An 18,206-nucleotide genomic window follows, 5' to 3' on the forward strand; every position below is an offset into this window, starting at 1 on the left:
GATGATCTAGCTCCAGTCCTCTGTTAAAGGTCTGCAAATAGGTAGAGTCAGTGATGTGGATCCAGCTGAAGAGCAGCAGACTGAGACTCAGCTGATGTTTCAGTTCAAGTTCTAAGGCAGGAATCAAGCCCACGTTCCAGTTCAAAGGCCATCTGGCACAATTTTCTCTTCCGCAGAAAAGGATCTGTCCTTTGTTCTATTCAGCCTTTTAACTACCAGGTTACAAAGAACAATCTGCTTTATTCAGAACACTGATTCAAACGGTAGTATCATCTAAAACATACTAGCAAATACATACTGAAGAATGCATTATCAAAAATCTGGGCACCTTGCAACCCAGACAAGTTGACACATAAAATTAAAATGCAGATATATCTTTGTTGGGGAACCACTGCCTGCAATATACCTGTTTTAAAGTAGCATGTAACAGTAATATATGTTATATAATTATATATGCATATATTATATACATAATGGTATGCTATGTATATATATACACACATGCATATATATATGTATACATACACATATATAAATCTCAATGTTTTGATTGACCCACAACACCTTGTGTAGTCCCAGTAAATTAGGCTACAGTTTTATCACCAACCAGCCATTAAGAGATCATGGATCAGACCATCATCTCTCTTGCTTCATAAAGTAAATCGTTCCTTAATTCTTATAAAGATTTATTTATTTATTTGAAAGTCAATGTTACACAGAGAGAGAAGGAGAGGCAGAGCGAGAGAGAGAGAGAGGTCTTCCATCTGCTGGTTCACTCCCCAGATAGCTGCAACAGCTGGAGCTGTGCCGATCCAAAGCCAGGAGCCAGGAGCCTCTTCCAGGTCTCCCATGTGGGTGCAAGGGCCCAAGGACTTGGGACATCTTCTACTGGTTTTCCATGCCATAGCAGAGAGCTGGCTCGGAGGAGGAGCAGCCAGGACTAGAACAGGCACCCATATGGGATACCGGCGCTTCAGGCCAGGGTGTCAACCTGCTACACCACAGCACCAGCCCCTCATTCCTTAATTATTAAAAAAAATGGTTTTAGAAAAAGTAAGTCATTTAAAATCACTGTTTTTTTAAAAAATAGTATAGATTCTGATATTTATGGTTTTCATATCAGAATTGCGGTAAGGGAGAAATTGGGCCATGATATGTGGCCAGCAAAGGCTCTGGTCAATCCCATGGTGGAGCAGGTGACTCTAGAACTGGAATAAACTTACAAGTTTGTCCTGGACTTTAGAAAAATTTATTTTTATTTTTAAAGTAATTGAGAGACAAAAAGGGAGGTGGGGGGGTAGAGAGAGAGAGTGCTTCCATCTGCCAATCAATCAGACTGGAGCTGCGAGTCAGGCACTCAGTCCAGTTCTGCCACATGGGCAGTTGGGACCCAACTACTTGGGCCAACACCTGCTGCCTCCTAGGGTCTACATTATCAGAAAGCTGGAGTTAGGAGAGAAGTCTGGAATCAAACTCAGGAACTCCAACATGGGAACAAGGTGTCCCAACCATTATGGTAGCTGTTAGGAAAGCACTCAGGCCTATCCTGAATCTTGATAAAGGTGCAGAGCGCTTATAACCCAACAATGAACCAGGAATTACACAAATCACGAGCAGGAAAGAGTCACCTCCAGGAGGGGTGATCAAATGCAAATTATGAGCCATCAATTCTCCCTGCAGCTTCAGTGAACACACATTTCAGTCTTGACTAGGAGTGGAGGAGTTTAAAGTTCTTTGCAAGATCATAACATTGTGTGACTGGAATCCAGATGTGTGGTTCTGTTCATAACTGTGCATCAAGAGATTTGGAGAGCAATGTCACAGTGTTGACCAGAACAGCCCTGGTCATGGTCACCTTCTCCTGGTGTTTGATTGGAGAAGCTAATGGAGACCTTACCCAAATATCGCTGGGTCTGCCACTTTTGGTCGTAACTGAAACAATTAGTGGTTACTAATTTGATGCATAGTCCATTGAGGGGGCAGGATCAGATATGAATAGGAAGAGAGGCTTAACTCCATAAAGTCACAGTCGCTCAAGAATTCAGGGCTCATTTTCTCAAGATCCTCAGGACTTTCTTTTGTTCAAGTTGTATTGATCCATTTTCCATTACTATAATGAAGTACAGAGGCAGAACAACTTTATAAAGAGGTTCATTTATCCCATAGTAGTCCTAGGGATTCAAGGACATGGTGAAGAGATCAGCTTGGCTATTGTGAGGACCTTAAGGTGGATGGCAGAAATGTGTGTGTGTGCATGTGTGTGTGCGTGTGAGTGCGTGTGTGTGCATGTGTGTGTGCGTGTGTGAGAGAGAGAGAGAGAGAGAGAGAGAGAATGAAACAGTGGGGTTCCAATGACCTAAGACGCTCCCACTAGCCCCATCTCTTAAAGATTCTATTACTTTTTGGCATAACCATACTCTGGACCAGACTTCTGTCACATGAACTTTAGAATGACAAATCAAATCCAAAACAATATCAATGGAGAGGAAGAGGTAATCTCAAGGACCAGGCATGGACATGACTCCTTTTGCTTCTATGTTTCAGGCACATAAATCTGTCTCCTGGGGGCCACTGTTGTGGTACTTCGATTAAGCTACTACTTAAAAATCTGGCATCCCATATTGGAGTACTGATTGAGTCCTAACTACTCTACACTTCCAATCCAGTTTTGTGCTTTTGTGCAGAAAAATGACCCAAGTACATGGACCTCTGCTGCCAATGTGGGAGACCAGGGTGGAGTTCCTGGCTGCTGGTTTCTCTTTCTCTCTCTCTCTCTCTTTCTCTCTGGCTTTTAAATAATTAACTAAATATTTGTTTAAAAATAAGTCCCCTGGGTTTACCTAAGGTAAGAAAGACAACCAAGAAAATGTTGTTGCTGGCCTCTGTCATGCAATTGGAAAACTTTAGGCAGAATTGGTTTGAAATTCCTGTTGAACCATCACTAGCTATATTATGGGGCCAGTTATCTAATCCTTTTGAGCTCCATTTTTCTCATCTGTGATGTGTGACTATTACGCCTTTCATATGGCTTGTTCGAAAAATTAAAATTAATTTTAAAAGTTAAAATGAATTTAGTCTCTCAGGAACTGATATACAAGTTCTGTGTCTTTACTTTTTAGCTCTGTGTAAGTATGGTTTTTCTGGTATTCAGAGCTGTCCAAAATGATGTAAAAGTTGGAGCCTAACTGAATGTTAGTTGCTAAGGAGAGAATTCTTGCATCAAGTGGTAGATGGGCCTCATTGACCTCCAAAGTCCTTCAACCCTGTAGGAGCCACTGAAATATTCATTAGACACACACCAGGTTGAGCCAGAGTGAGACCAGTCATTTACACTGGAACCAAAGCCTTGCATGTGCTCAGTAACCATAGCTTTTCTTCTCTTCTGGAACTAAGTCTCCTCGGCAGAATATCGACATCTGTAAAGCTTTCGGACTTGACTTTTCATTTCTCTTCTTTGCAGAACTGTGCTTGGCTTGGCCTTTTCATCTTGGCATTTAACTGAGAAGAATTTCAATTGTTTGCAGTCAATCCCACAGTGCTTTTCTAATTTCCCTTTGTTTTTTTGAGGATTTTCAGAAAACCTCATGTGCCCTACATAATGCAGTTGTGGTTCCAGAAGTGCCTGGTCGCTCAAAGTCCCTGATGATTTTTAGAAAATACTTCAACACCTGTGCATGAGAAGCAGCGTTGAATTAAGAATCAGGAGGTCAGTGGCTGTACCCGTGACACTGCCATTAATTAGTTGCATGATTTTCAAAATTTGATATTTGTCTTTATTGGTCACAGGTTTTCAACTGAGCTGGTTATGTGGTTTGAAAGCTATGATTTATAGAGCCCAGGAATACTGGAAGTTGTCTGGGGATATGGACATTTTCAGAAATGGTAAAAGGACTTTATTATCCACAATTATGCTTTTTATTAATTTTATGTATTGAGAATGTTATTAATGTATGATTGACAAAATGGTTTCAGTAATAATTTGAGAAAAACTAAAGTCTGATGATCTCTAAGGGTCAGTCATGCTTCTACCTTCTTTAACATTGCAATTTCACCAACAAATATGTTTTGCTCAAACTTGTATGAAATGAGGAACTACAAAATCTTCAGTATTAGAGGAAGCTAAGAGAGTCATACCATAAAAAGACACAGAACCAGTTCCACTAGAAGCTATATATGTTGGGGGCCAATGCTGCAGCGCAGTAGGCTAAGCCTCTGCCTTCTCTGCAGGCATCCCATATGGGTACCAGTTCATGCCCCTGCTGTTCCTCTTCCAATCAAACTCCCTACAGATAGCCTGGGAAAGCAGCAGAAGATGGCCCAAGTGCTTGGGTCCCTGCGCTCATGTGGGAGACCAGGAAGAAGCTCCTGTCTCCTGACTTCGGATTGGCCCAGCTCTGGCCATTGTGGCCATTTGCAGACGACAACAGGATACAAGACCATTCTCTGTCTCTGACTCTCTTTCTCTGTAACTCTGCCTCTCAGATAAATAAATAAATTAATTAAAGGAAGGTGTACATATAATTACTTTCTAGTGAAATAGTTCCATTATTTAGCCTTAAGTTATTCATTGTAACACAGAAAAGATGTGTTTGACTTGCAGGTTATGAGCATTAAAGACAATGATAATGCTTCATAGCAACAGGCACACAGATGGTAAATGTATGCACAAGACTGCTGGTTCCCACTCCCACATACATGCACATACACTGTGTCACACAATCTGTACCCAGGTGTGGTTCCAGCATCCCTCCCCACCAGACACCAGGCAACAACTACCAATCAGAAGAAGTCTTATTTGGGTAAGTCCTGTTATATTCCTGTCTTCTAAGTATATAGTGAGAATTCATAAGACTGAAACCATTACCTCCAATGTAGCTATTTGGAGATAAGACCTTTATGGAGATAAATAAAGTTAAACGGTTCTAAGGGTTGTGGCCTAATGCAATGGTAATGGTGTCCTTGAAAGAGGAGATTTAGCATGGGAAGATACAAGAAGGCAGCTATCAGCAATCCAGGATGAAGGTTCTCTCCAGAACTCAACCATGCGGGCCTCCTGATCTTGGACTTCTGGCCTTCAGAACTACGGCAAATAAATTTCTTCTGTTTAAGTCCCTAAATCCACAGTGTTTTCCAACAGAAATTTGAGATGGATAAAACAGGATTGTCACTACCTTCTTCAGATATTTATCATGACAAAAAGAGGGCCATCCATTCAACAAAATTCATGATTGCCTGAGTCATGAGACTTTTTCATAGGTGTGCAGCACATAAAGGCACCTGTGACATGTTTGTATTCCCAAGGAAGTGAAGAGACTACCTAGACTGTACATGTTAGCTTATAGATATGCACACATAGTTTTCTTTTTATAATGAAGCCAGTTAGAGGCAGACTTAGGTATAAATAATATTCAGTGAAACATTCACACAGCAGTACACTTGGAACAGAGCTCCAGTTTATATTAAACTCTGATCTGTGTACACATAGACACCAGGGCTGTTTTGTTCATCTTTTATTGCTTTCTCTCCAGCACCAGCCACAGTGACTGGCGCAGAAGAAGAGCTGATATATGTGTGTGGGATAGATGAGTGAATCAATGTTAATATGTAACATATCCCATATGTAGTATATGTAATACTACCCCATGTGCATGAAGAGAAATGGAAAATTTCTGGAAACTTTTAGCTGATTGTCCTCTGTGTGCATGAACACATTTTGTCTGTATAAAATAAGGGTCTGCATTTCTTGTGTGAACATAAAAGGAATTGTGTCATCCATATTTTATTAGAAAAACAGGAGCCATCCATTTTCGTTAGAAAAACAGGTTACCCGATGTGTACCAAATTATGTCCCCAGCCTCTATTCAAATACTGAAGCTCCAAGCCAAGCCTCAGTGTGATGGCATTGGAAGGCACAGTCTTTGGTAGGTGATCAGGGGTGGCTGAGATCATGAGTGGAGCACCCATGTGGGGCAAAGAATGATGAGTGAGTCTCTCTCTCTCTCAGTAAGAACACAGTAAGAAGGTAACTGCCTGCAAACTCTCCGGGAGCTGAATTAGCCAGCACCTTCCATCTCAGACACTGGCCCCCTCAGAGCTGTGTGAAGCAAGTGTCTGTTGTTTAGGCCACCCAGCCTGTAGAGTTGTGTTATGGCAACCTGAACAGACTAATCCATAATCCAGGTAACGGTATTTTCAGTGTAGGGTGTTAAAGGCCCACACACCCTGGCATGGCTGAGAGTGAGGCTTAGTCAGGGTGAGAGTTTTCCAGATTAGAGAGAAAATATCACAAATGGTTTTGTTTACTTCCTTCATCACCAAACCAGGTGATTCCCAGAAGCTGCTTTGGAAGCTGATAACCGGCTTCACACCTATTCTCTGCCCACTCACCACCCACCACTTCTGCTCAGTCCATCTCACATGCAGAAAACCAATTTCATTCACCTACACACTGCCTGGGACCATGTCTAGAACTCAGAATTATATGAGGGTGAACAGTGTTTTCTTCAATTCTTCACACTGAGCAGTAAAATGACTATCACCAATCACAATGATTATGACTTAGGAAGTATACGAATATCATCAACATCAAGAGGTAAAATACCAAGCATTGATGTTCATGGTAAGGTAACAAGAGATGCTAATGATGAAGTATCACCTATTCAAATACACACACACACACACACACACCCCAAAGCACTATTAGTGGTTATTTCTGAGTAATTGAATTACTCAGAATTACTTCTTTTTTCCTGCTCTTTTACACTGCATTTAAAAAATTATCTTCCATTTTGACAGGAGACTTGTATTATTTATGAGAAAAAATGAGGCAAAATTGATCCTTATACAAATGTACTACTATGGTAACTACTACCATTCACAACAGATGAAGACATTAAGTTAATCGAAGAATGATCAGGAATCATAGGGAGCAGGGAGAAGCAGGTATTTCTGAGGCCAGTGCAGAAGCAGTTGCTCCTTCCTGCTGCCTCGGGAGAATGTTTTTCCCTCCTTCTTCATCCTTCTCAGAAACACAATTCACCATTTGCAAAATCTTGGGATCCCAGTCCCAGCTGAATTCCAGGTCAAGCTCACTGTTCCATGCTCGGCAATCCCAAGTGTTTTAGTTCCCTGCTTCATAGAACGCTGTATCCCTAAAGCAGTTTGACGAGAGCCTAGTAACTTCATATGATACTTGGAACTTTGCAAGTTGCTATATTAAGTGTAGGGCAGGGGTTCTTGCCTTGGCACCAATAATATCATGGACTGAATAAATCTTTGCTTTAGGGAAATGACCTGTGTGTCATGGAATGTTTAGCATCATCCCTGACCTCCACCCACCAAATACCAGTAGCACCCTTGCCAGTCATTACAACAAAATTAACTCTAGGTATTGCCAATATTCTCTAAAGACTGCCAGATATTTATCCCAAGCGTTTTTGAAACCATCAGGGCTTTTTTTAAGAATTACTTACTTACTTGCTTGAAGGGGTGGGGGGATGAATGAATCTTTGTACACTGTTTCACTCCCCAAATGGCCAAGAGCCTGGAGCAGCTGGGACTTTAATCAACACTGCAATATGGAATGTTTGTGTCACAAGTGATGGCTTAACCCACTGTGACAATACTAGCTCTTATCACAGGGTTTAAGCAGAGAAGAGTGAAGAAATAACCTGACAGTCTCAGAAACCAAGGACCCTGGGTAGTGAATGCAAAGCTCAGAAGCAGGAGAGCAGTGAGGTGTCCACCGCCCATGGTTCATTAGGCTGAGGCATAGTGATGCTTCAGCATAGAGTGGGGCCATCAGGGCACAAACGAAACAAGGACGGCTCCCCTTTTTACGTGGTAAGGTATGGCATTGTGATGAAAAGCTATGGTTTTGGGGGTCTGGCATTGTGGCACAGGGTGTTAAGCTGTCACTTGGTACATTCGTATCTCGTATCAGAGTACTTGGTTCCAGTCTAAGCTACCCTGTGCTTCCAATCAAGATTCCTGCTAATCTGCCTGGGAATCAGCACATGATGACCCAACTGTTTGGGTTCATCTACGTCGGAGACTAAATGGAATTTCTAGCTCCTGACTTCAACTTTGGCCCAGCCTTGGCTGTTTGGGGCATTTGAGAAGTGAATCAGTGGATGGAATATCTTTCTGCAAACTGCCCTGCTGTGTAACTGATGTAAGTTATCTGCAAACAAGGTGAAAACAGTACCTGCTGCCTAGGATTGCCATGAGGATTATGTGAGTTAAAAGTGCTTAAAACTATGGCTGCTGCCTAGTAAGAGCTCAATAAATGTTATCTCTGGGGAAACAGGAAAAGAGCACATTAGGGAAATGAAAATGTTAGACTCCTTAAACAGACAATTTTTTTCCAGTGATGCAATAAGCTTCATTTGAGAACCCTGTTTTTGTCATAGCATTTTCTTCCACCACACCAGCTTTGAAAGCAGAAGCCATTTACTATGTGTCCACGAGATAAGCTCAGTTGCTGATCTCTGCTTTGTATTTCAAAGTCATCATGACTCTATGTCTCCACAATCTCCCCAATGTCAGACACACACTCACATGCACACCCACACACTTTGAAGGGGATACATTATGCACATTTAGTAAAATCCCAGATTACCACGAGCATGTTAGGAGTATGCAACAAATTAGCACAGACTGAATTGTTATAAAAAGCACCTGTTTATTTTCTTGCAGTTGGTCGGGAGTCTTGGTGGGGTTAACTTAGATCTCTAATTAGGGTCTCACCAAGCCTAGAATCTTGTCTGCCAGGTTGGTCTCCTCCCTGAAGATCTAGGAGAAGAAACTATTTCAGCTCTTGCAGATTGTGGGCTAAACACATGACTGTGGCTGCAGGTCTGAAGTCACTCTATCCTTGCTGGCTGTCATTCAGGGCTGGTCATTAATTAGAAGCCCTCCTATGTTCCCAGACATTTGGCCTGATCCATATTCAAGCCAGTACATTGAATACTTTTTATGCTTCAAAGCTCACAAACTTTGCCTTCTGGAACCCAGGGAAGTAGTACCACAGGCATAAGTCATGATCACCACAAAATTCTGCTTAGCATGCAAAGTGTACAATTTGAAGAATTGTGACAGTATTTATGCCTACATCTTCCCATTCCCATTAAGAATAAAGTCACTTCTACCAGAAATTTCCCTTATGTCCCTCTTGTCATTTCTCACCCTCTGTGGCCAAACACCATTCTATGTTCTATCGCCATGGATGGGTTTGACATCATATAACAGAATTACATAGTTTGTGCCGGCGCCGCGGCTCACTAGGCTAATCCTCTGCCTTGCGGTGCCGGCACACCGGGTTCTAGTCCTGGTCAGGGCACCGGATTCTGTCCCGGTTGCCCCCCTTCCAGGCCAGCTCTCTGCTATGGCCCGGGAGTGCAGTGGAGGATAGCCCAAGTCCTTGGGCCCTGCACCCCATGGGAGACCATGAGAAGCACCTGGCTCCTGCCTTTGGGTCAGCACGGTGCACTGGCCGCAGCGTGCTGGCTGCGGTGGCCATTGGAGGGTGAACCAAAGGCAAAAGGAAGACCTTTCTCTCTGTCTCTCTCTCTCACTGTCCACTCTGCCTGTCAAAAAAATTAAATTAAATTAAAAAAAAGAATTACGTAGTTTGTAATGCTTTTATGCCTGGCTTCTTTCAGCATAATATTTTTGAGGTTAACCTCAAAAATCTCTATGATGTTGTATATATCAGTAGTTCATCCTGTTTTGTTAAGGGATAGTATTCCTTCGAATGACTCTAAGGCAGTTTGTTTATTGATTGAAGTGTTGGTGGATGTTTTAGTTGTGACTTCCATGAATAAAACTGTTGTAAATATTCTCAAAAGTTCTTTGTGTGATGATAACTTTCCATTTATTTTGGGCAAATAACTAGGTTTGAAAATCTTGGGGTCTTTCAGTAGATACGTGTTCAATGACATACAGTGTTCTGAATCAGTTGCAGCATTTTAAAATACACTCCTCAGGAGTGCACGAGAATTCCTGTTGCTACACATTCTTACTAACATTTTTTGGTCAGTATTTCTAATTTGAACTATTCTTGAGAATGAGCACTTGTGTCAATGTGGTTATGATTTGTATTCTGATGGTTAATGAATCTAAAATGTTTTATTATGTTCTTTGCTTATTTATATACCTTCTCTTATGAAATGTCAATACAAATCATTTTCCCATTTCTTAATTGAGAAACTTTTCTTATTCTTGATTTGTAAGTTTGTTAATATTCTGAGTAAAATGCTTATCAATATAATGTATATAGTATATATTCGTAGTAAATATTATATATAATTGGGCATATGGAAGCAAAAATTTAAGAAAGGAGAGGTCAAAAGAAGGAGAAATCAGATAAAATTTAAAACCTTTAAAATTTTAGAACTGATTTGCATATTTGTCTTTTTCTAATCTCACAGATAAAACGATGCACCTTACATGCATTTAATGACACCGCTTTGCAAAGTCCAAGTACTGTGCCGCAGAACTTTGCAGCATATGCCGTAAGAATGGGAACAGACATCATCATTACATTATCCATCTCCTATCATTCAATATCTGGCATACTGAAGATGATCAAATGTATTTGTTGAGGGAAGAGCTAATAAGCCAATTGACTATTTATCTCATTTAATTTTCACAAAGGAGATAATTGATCACAGAGCTTTGGAAAAATTCAAACCACTGCAAATAAAAGCAACATGCACATTATATATTGATGGTGTTTTCCTTCATCCGTTTGAGGAATGAGTACAGAATAGAAATGAGACAAGTGGGGTGGAACACCCATCCCTAGTTCATAAATGTCCATAAATTCCTTTTGGGTAAAAGCTAAGAAGCAAATAACACTCCAATGTTTCTGGACATGGTCAGTTTCTCCCCCAGGGTATCGTAATGACTCTTCCTCCTGGATCAATCCTGTCAGCATTCACACATAGCTTTTCCCTTTTCACTAACCTGCCATTGACCCCACCTTCTCCTCCAGCCTTCTCAGAAGGAAAACAAAACCCTTGGACAAAGTCATCGACACCTGCTGTCTGCACTTCCCAGTCTCCCATTTATTCTTCCCATCTCTCCTATCTGGTTTCTGCCAACTGCATGTCAGGGATATTACTCTTGTTAAACTCCAGAATACATAATCAATGTTTGTTCTTTTTGCTCAAAATACTCCTGTCTCAGCCACTTCCTTCAAATCTGAGCTCAGATTTTCCCTGCTCATAACATGCTTGCTGCATGTCTGCCCTTATACATTCATGTCATTCTTCCTGTAGTCCCAAAATTGGCCCTGAAGTGAAGCCCCTGGATGTCCTGGCTCTGGGGCACTCTGGCTCTTTGATCTTGGTCAGGGCACCACCTCTCTCCATGGAAGTTTCCTCCTTTATGCACTATCATGACCAACCTGACCTGATAACTGTGTGAATACAGATAAAGTACTTAGTATAGGGCAAAGCACATAATGAGCTCTTCTGTTTACAAAGGCCATATATATGTTTCCCTTCCCCAGGTCTTCCTAATACATTGGGTGTGGTTTAGATTGTAACTGCTCATTTAGAAAAAGAACTCGAATAATTGAAACAGGCTTTGCGTATCTGTTAGGAAAATGAAATTCTTTTTAAAGATAGTCACACTAGAAGAGTGGTATATAGGTCTCCAAAGAAAATTGGGAATGAGCCTTCCCTGGGTCTTTTAATAGAAGCATTATTTAACTTTTATGGGAGTGCCACAGAGAAAAGACTGGTTTCTGCTCAGTGAGCTTACAAACAAAATAAAATAGACAAGGGAGGCAGTGGGCCATTTGATGAACTCTCCCAGAAGACTCACAGCAATTGGAGAATCAAAATTAACTGGCTGTGTTTACTCATGTTTAACATCTCTCTGGGTTAAGCTTTCATCTCTGTCTGAGCACATGCTGTCTTGCTCTGTTTGTGGTGGACTTTTCTTTTTCTTAAAAAAAAAAAAAGATTATTTATTTATTTGAGAGGCAGTGTTCACAGACTGAGAGAGGGAGAGATAGAAAGAGAGTTCTTCCATCCTCTTGTTTGCTCCCCAAATGGCCACAGCAGCCAGAGCTGGGACCATCTGAAGCCAGGAGCCAGGAGCTTCTCAGGGTCTCCCACATGGGTGCCGGGGCCCAAGTACTCCACTGCTTTATCAGGCTGCTAGCAGGGATGCTGGATTGGCAGTAGAACAGCTGGGGCGAGAACTGACACCCACATGAGATGCCAGCACAGCCAGCAGAGGCTTAACCTACTACGCCACAATGCTGGCCCCTGTGCTGCACTTTTCCCTAGGCCCAGACTCTCCTTCCACTCATTCTCTGCTGCATATTCTCCTTGAACTTGGGATTCAAGAACATGAAGAGTGCATGTAAAACAGCATTGCATAAGATTAAGCAAAGGGCTGCTATCAGACAATTCCAGATCTAACACTTGACCTCTGCCTGACTCAGAAAATTTTTCTGAGTATGATAAGTCTTGTCCCTACACTGATGAAAGTAATGTCATCCAGCTCATTGAATTGTGGCAAGGTGTAAAATAAGATGATTCCTGTAAAGACCTTGAAACCTGCCTGGTCTGGAAGAATCAATTGTTCAACATCAGATGGCTTCCCTCTGTCCCTGGAATCTCTATAGTAATTGCTGTTGCAATCACCTCTTAGGTCCAGCCTTGTCGCTGAGCTTATAGCCCCACTCTGTCTGATATTTGGATCGCCATACTTCATGTAAGACATCCAAAGAAAGTTCAGGTTGCCATTCATGGGAAGGGTTGAGAAATAAAGATTATTGAAGCCCTCTTGCTCTCTGAAACTCAAAGACAACATCAATACAAATTATAACAGATGCAATGGTCTCATGAATCTACTTCATGTCTTGGCTCTGCTCTCCATGCAAACTGTGAACTTCCCCCAAACGAGTCAAATGGCTCTGGACTAGTGGAGAAAGGGGAGAGAGAAGGCATGCCACACCATCTCTGGTATTCACCAGAGCTCACAACATAATCTCAGTGTCTCACTACAAACGGACAAGACAACGTGTCAGTATACCTCCTTTGCTCCTTTTACTAGCCCCACTCCCAGACTGTGGCTAACTCTATTGTGCATTCTTGAATCCATCATTTTCTGATTACTGCCTTTTGATAGAGTCCTGCCATCCCTCCTTGCTCTGAGAATGAATGGTGCTAGGCCTTTCTATGGACCCATTGGCTGTCCATTGAATGCCCCATTGAAGCCTTGGATCCTTGGACAGTGACTGCTGCTTACTACAGAGCCAGAGCAAGACTCTAACCTCATATCAGAAATAAAGGCCATTGTTACTGGATGAAAAACTCTCTCCAACAGACTGAAATCTTTCCTGATTAACGCTGGATAAATACAGAGGCTATTCCTTAGATACCACATGCTGGAAAGCAAATGTGATAATTATATCTGTCAGTCTGCAGTACCCCCGGTCTTAGCTCCAGTGAAAAGCTACTGCTTCAATCTAATCTGTGAAAAAGGTGAATGGTGAGGGGACAATAACTATGGAGAAAGCAGATCGCACCCCAGCTGTCAGTGTGCATGTGGGAGGCAGCTAATGGCTTGAATGTCATCACATTAGCAGTCTCTTCAATGAAAAGGAAGTCGGGCTGCTTTGTGCCTTGAAAAGGAGCAGCAGTTGAAAGCGTTAAAATTAGATGCCATTTTACTGAAGATCATGATTATTGAAAATGTCAGTTGCTTTCCCTGAAACTATCATTTATGACAGAACATAGAAAGAATGCCAACACAGTGAGTGTGTGAGCCCCTTCTGCAGCCACACAGTGAGCAAAAATGCAGCATTTCACATAGTCCTGAGGGCTCACAAGAGTGGAGGGTGTGTTTGGGGATGTAAACACTTAGGCATTCCAAATGCTGCTCTAGTTTTCATCTCTTGCTTGGGAGAGCCAGCACTGGTCCAAAACTCAGCCTAGGAAGCCCAGTATGGGACTTTAAGAGGCAGAGAGGAAGGTGAGATTCAGCAGACATCATGAAGCATCAATAGAATGAATGAAATGTTGCTCACTAGAGAACACTGAAACTCAGCAGAAAAGTTTCTTATTCAGTAATCTAGTTATGTTCAAGGAGAGGGTCCCAAAGGAATGCCAGGAGTCCAAGTAACAATGATGATGACATTGGTGTTAATAATACTTAACATTTTTATACTGTTGAGTACAGTTCTAATTTTATTTATGCTAATCCTTTGAACAGTTCCATTAGCTCATGGGTAAGAAAATGTTTTTAATCCCACTTTACAAATATGTGATCTGAAACACAGGGAGATAAACTCACTACCCCCAGATCAAGTGATGACAGGGACTATGTAAATGGGCTCCAGAGTTCATATTCTCATCTTCTAAGAGAGCTCCTTCTTAAATCATAGATTACATAAGCACAGGCATGAGTGTGAGTCATAATTAACCCATAAATCGAGAATAGTCAGAGAAATTACCATGAAAACACTTGGCTGTAATGTGGGGATGATGAAAATGCTACAGCATGTAAAAAGCAATTCAGTTGCTAACAATATGAAACCCCAGCAGAGATCTGGGGCCAAACAGTGCAAGCAACCTTAAAGAGCCATCCTAGAGAAAGTCTAGAATGTGCCCATGAGCACAGAGATCTAGCCTGCATTTATTTGTAAAGAGAATAGTGTGCTTTTTCATTTCCCTAATGCTCCAAGACCCTCCCTGCCACAGGGCCTTTGCACAAATCATTGTTTCCTTCTAAAAAATCTCTTTCCCAGTCACATTTTTCTTGACCACCCAAATTAAGAATCACCGCACTATCCTAGTGTCCTCTGAGCCCTTTTTAGCATTTACTACCATATTAGAGCATTTAATTTCCATTGACTTATTTTTGTGCTTCTTCCAATAAAATACAAACTATTTGAGGACATGTTCTACATTTCTGTAATTAAACATCATATCTCCAAATTCTAGCATAATTAAATAGCATTACTAATAATTATGTTGTGAAAATGTTCTATTACAGCAAATTCTGTTCTAAATGTGTGTGTATGTATGTATGTATGTATGTATTTAACCACACAATAACTTTAAAGGATAGATTTTTTTTTTTAACTTTTATTTAATGAATATAAATTTCCAAAGTACGGCTTATGGATTACAATGGCTTCCCCCCCATAACGTCCCTCCCACCCGCAACCCTCCCCTTTCCCACTCCCTCTCCCCTTCCATTCACATCAAGATTCATTTTCAATTCTCTTTATATGCAGAAGATCAGTTTAGCATACATTAAGTAAAGATTTCAACAGTTTATTTCCACACAGAAACATAAAGTGAAAAATAATAGATGATTTTTTAAATGATGATGTTTATCATTCCCTTCTATAGATAAGGAATTTAAGGATATTTAAGGATATTGATACAGGATATTTAAGTCTTATTGATACAAGATTTGTATATGATTGCATACAGGAATTTGGACTTGAAAGGCTATTCTATCATCTCACTTAAGTAATTATTTCTTGTATAAGCCATCATGTAAGATTTTTCAAATGAGTGAGAGTTAGTGACTTGATGATGGATCAGCATAATGTCTTGTGAGGTCCAACGACTGAGACAGATCCAAACCTGGAGGGAAAATATATGAAATTTCTAACAGCAGTAACTGTCCATAGAGGTGGGGGGAAGGCGCTCTTCCTTAGACAGATAGGACACGACAGTGAGTGAATCTGCAGGAGATGCGAGTATAAGTAACACAAAAGTACCAGGGACCATAGCTCAAATGTTCTTTCTGAACTATGGGATGTTTCAGGGCAGGATGATTCCAGTGCAGTTCTTTGTTTGCTACTTTGTATTTTTTTAGTCATTTTTAGCCTCATTTCTCTTTTTTATAGATTTATTTACTTATTTAAAAGTCAGAGGAGAGAGAGAGAGAGAGAGAGAGAGAGAGAGAGAGAGAGAGAGAAAGTCTTCCATCTGCTGGTTCACCCACCAAATGGCCACAACAGCCAGAGTTGGGCAGATCCGAAGCCAGGAGCCAGGAGCTTCTTCCAGGTTTCCCACATGGGTGCAGCACCCAAGGACTTGGGCCATCTTCTACTGCCTCTCAGGCCATAGCAGAGAGCTAGATTGGAAGTGGAGCAGACAGAACTCAAACTGGCACCCATATGGGATGCTGGCATTGCACGCAGCAGCTTTACCAGCTATGCCACAGTGCTGGTGCCCAGCTTCAATTCTTGAAGAACCAAGAGATTCTACTCTTGAACAATAACTGAGTGTGAATATTTCCACCAAGCTAAGCAGAGCCATGATCATGTTGATTAATATGCCCACCAGTGATTCACTCAAAAACCCATCTGTATCAAGTCCTCCATGAAGCAGATACCAAGGCAGGATTAGATGTCAGGAAACTTATAGGAAAACTAAATCTCTTCACAGGAACATCTGGGGAAAACAAAACAATGAGAAGGATAAGTGGGGAAAACTTTGTAACTTTGATGTGAGTCTTCCATCTACAAAGCAGGAAGAGAGGAGAATGCAATATAGAGACTCAAATTTCTAGGAGAAAGTCTTAATCAAATGTATGAGAAGCCAATAAATAAATGTTGATCACTAGAGGAGTCTCAAACTGAGCTGAAATAGTTCTTTTGTTTGCTCAAACGTGGAAATGGAACAGCCTAGAGGAGTCATGATCTCAGCTGAGAGCTGTGATGAATTCAAAGATAGATATAGTAGTGGGAAACGGTCAATCATTGTCCTTTTTCTAGGGGGTTTTCTTCAGGTGGTTCAACTCCATGATTTTTACACTGCCCATTTTTAATGTTTCAGCCACATGAACCTCCCTTTACTCATCCTACCTGTCATTAATTTCTTCTAAAACTCAGCATTTTCAACTTGGAGTTTTCATTTTTTTTGTTCCTATCTATCCTACAAAGATGCTTTAGAAGCACATTTAATAACATGAGAGAAAATAGTGATGATAAATTAAGCACAAGTGAAAAACATGAATATCAGCTTCATTTTCTAACATTTATTTAATAAATATAAATTTCCAAAGTACAACTTTTGAATTAGGGGCTTTTCCCCCCATAGCTTCCCTCCTACACTCAACCATCCCATCCCCCACTCCCTCTCCCATCCTATTCACATCAAGATTCATTTTCAATTACCTTTATATACAGAAGATCAATTTAGTATATACTAAGTAAAGATATCAACAGTTTGCAACCACACAGAAACACAAAGTATAAAGTACTGTTTGAGTACTAGTTGTACTGTTAATTCACATAGTACAACACATTAAGGACAGAGATCCTACATGAGGAGTAAGTGCACAGTGACTCCTGTTATTGATTTAACAATTGACACTTTTCTTTATGATGTCAGTAGTCACCCTAGGCTCTTGTCATGAGCTGTCAAGGCTATGGAAGCCTCTTGAGTTCGCCAACTCTGATCTTATTTAGACAAGGTCATAGTAAAAGTGGAAGTTCTCTTCTCCCTTCAGAGAAAGATACCTCCTTCTTTGATGGCCCATTCTTTCCACTGGGATCTCACTCGCAGAGATCTTTCATTTAGGTAATTTTTTTTTTGCCAGAGTGTCTTGGCATTCCATGCCTGAAATATTCACATGGGCTTTTCAGCTGTATCTGAATGCCTTAAGGGCTGATTCTGAGGCCAGAGTGCTGTTTAGACATCTGCCATTTTATGAGTCTGCTGTGTATCCTGCTTCCAATGTTGGATCATTCTCTCCTTTTTAATTCTATCAGTTAGTAATAGCAGATACTAGTCTTGTTTATGTGATCCCTTTGACACTAAATCCTGTCATTCTGATCAATTATGAACTGAAACTGATCACTTTGACTAGCAAGATGGCATTGGTACATGCCAACTTGATGGGATTGAATTGGAATCCCCTCGCACGTTAATAACTCTACCATTAGGGGTAAGTCCAATTGAGCGTGTGCCGAACTATACATCTCCTTCTTCTCTTATTCCTGCTCTTATATTTAACAGGGATCACTTTTCAGTTAAATTTCAACACCTAAGAATAATTGTATGTTAATTAAAGAGTTCAACCAATGGTATTAAGTAGAACAAAAAAATACTAAAAGGAATAAAATAGTAAGTTGTTCCTCAACAGTCAGGACAAGGGCTGATCAAGTCATTGTTTTTCATACTGTCCATTTCACTTCAACAGGTTTCCTTTTAGGTGCT

The 18,206-nt window shown here is 40.9% G+C and overlaps 1 long non-coding RNA gene across 1 annotated transcript in view; it reads right to left on the bottom strand.

The window, feature by feature from the left end:
- Positions 1-2,289: 2,289 nt before the first annotated feature.
- Positions 2,290-18,206, bottom strand: part of LOC138843254 (uncharacterized) — a 146,160-nt gene continuing 130,243 nt past the window's right edge. The window contains exon 5 of the long non-coding RNA XR_011386190.1: positions 2,290-16,436. This is a non-coding gene — a long non-coding RNA (uncharacterized lncRNA). The remainder of the gene's footprint in view (positions 16,437-18,206) is intronic.

Source organism: Oryctolagus cuniculus, chromosome 2, assembly GCF_964237555.1.
Source record: "Oryctolagus cuniculus chromosome 2, mOryCun1.1, whole genome shotgun sequence".
Lineage (NCBI taxonomy): Eukaryota > Metazoa > Chordata > Mammalia > Lagomorpha > Leporidae > Oryctolagus > Oryctolagus cuniculus.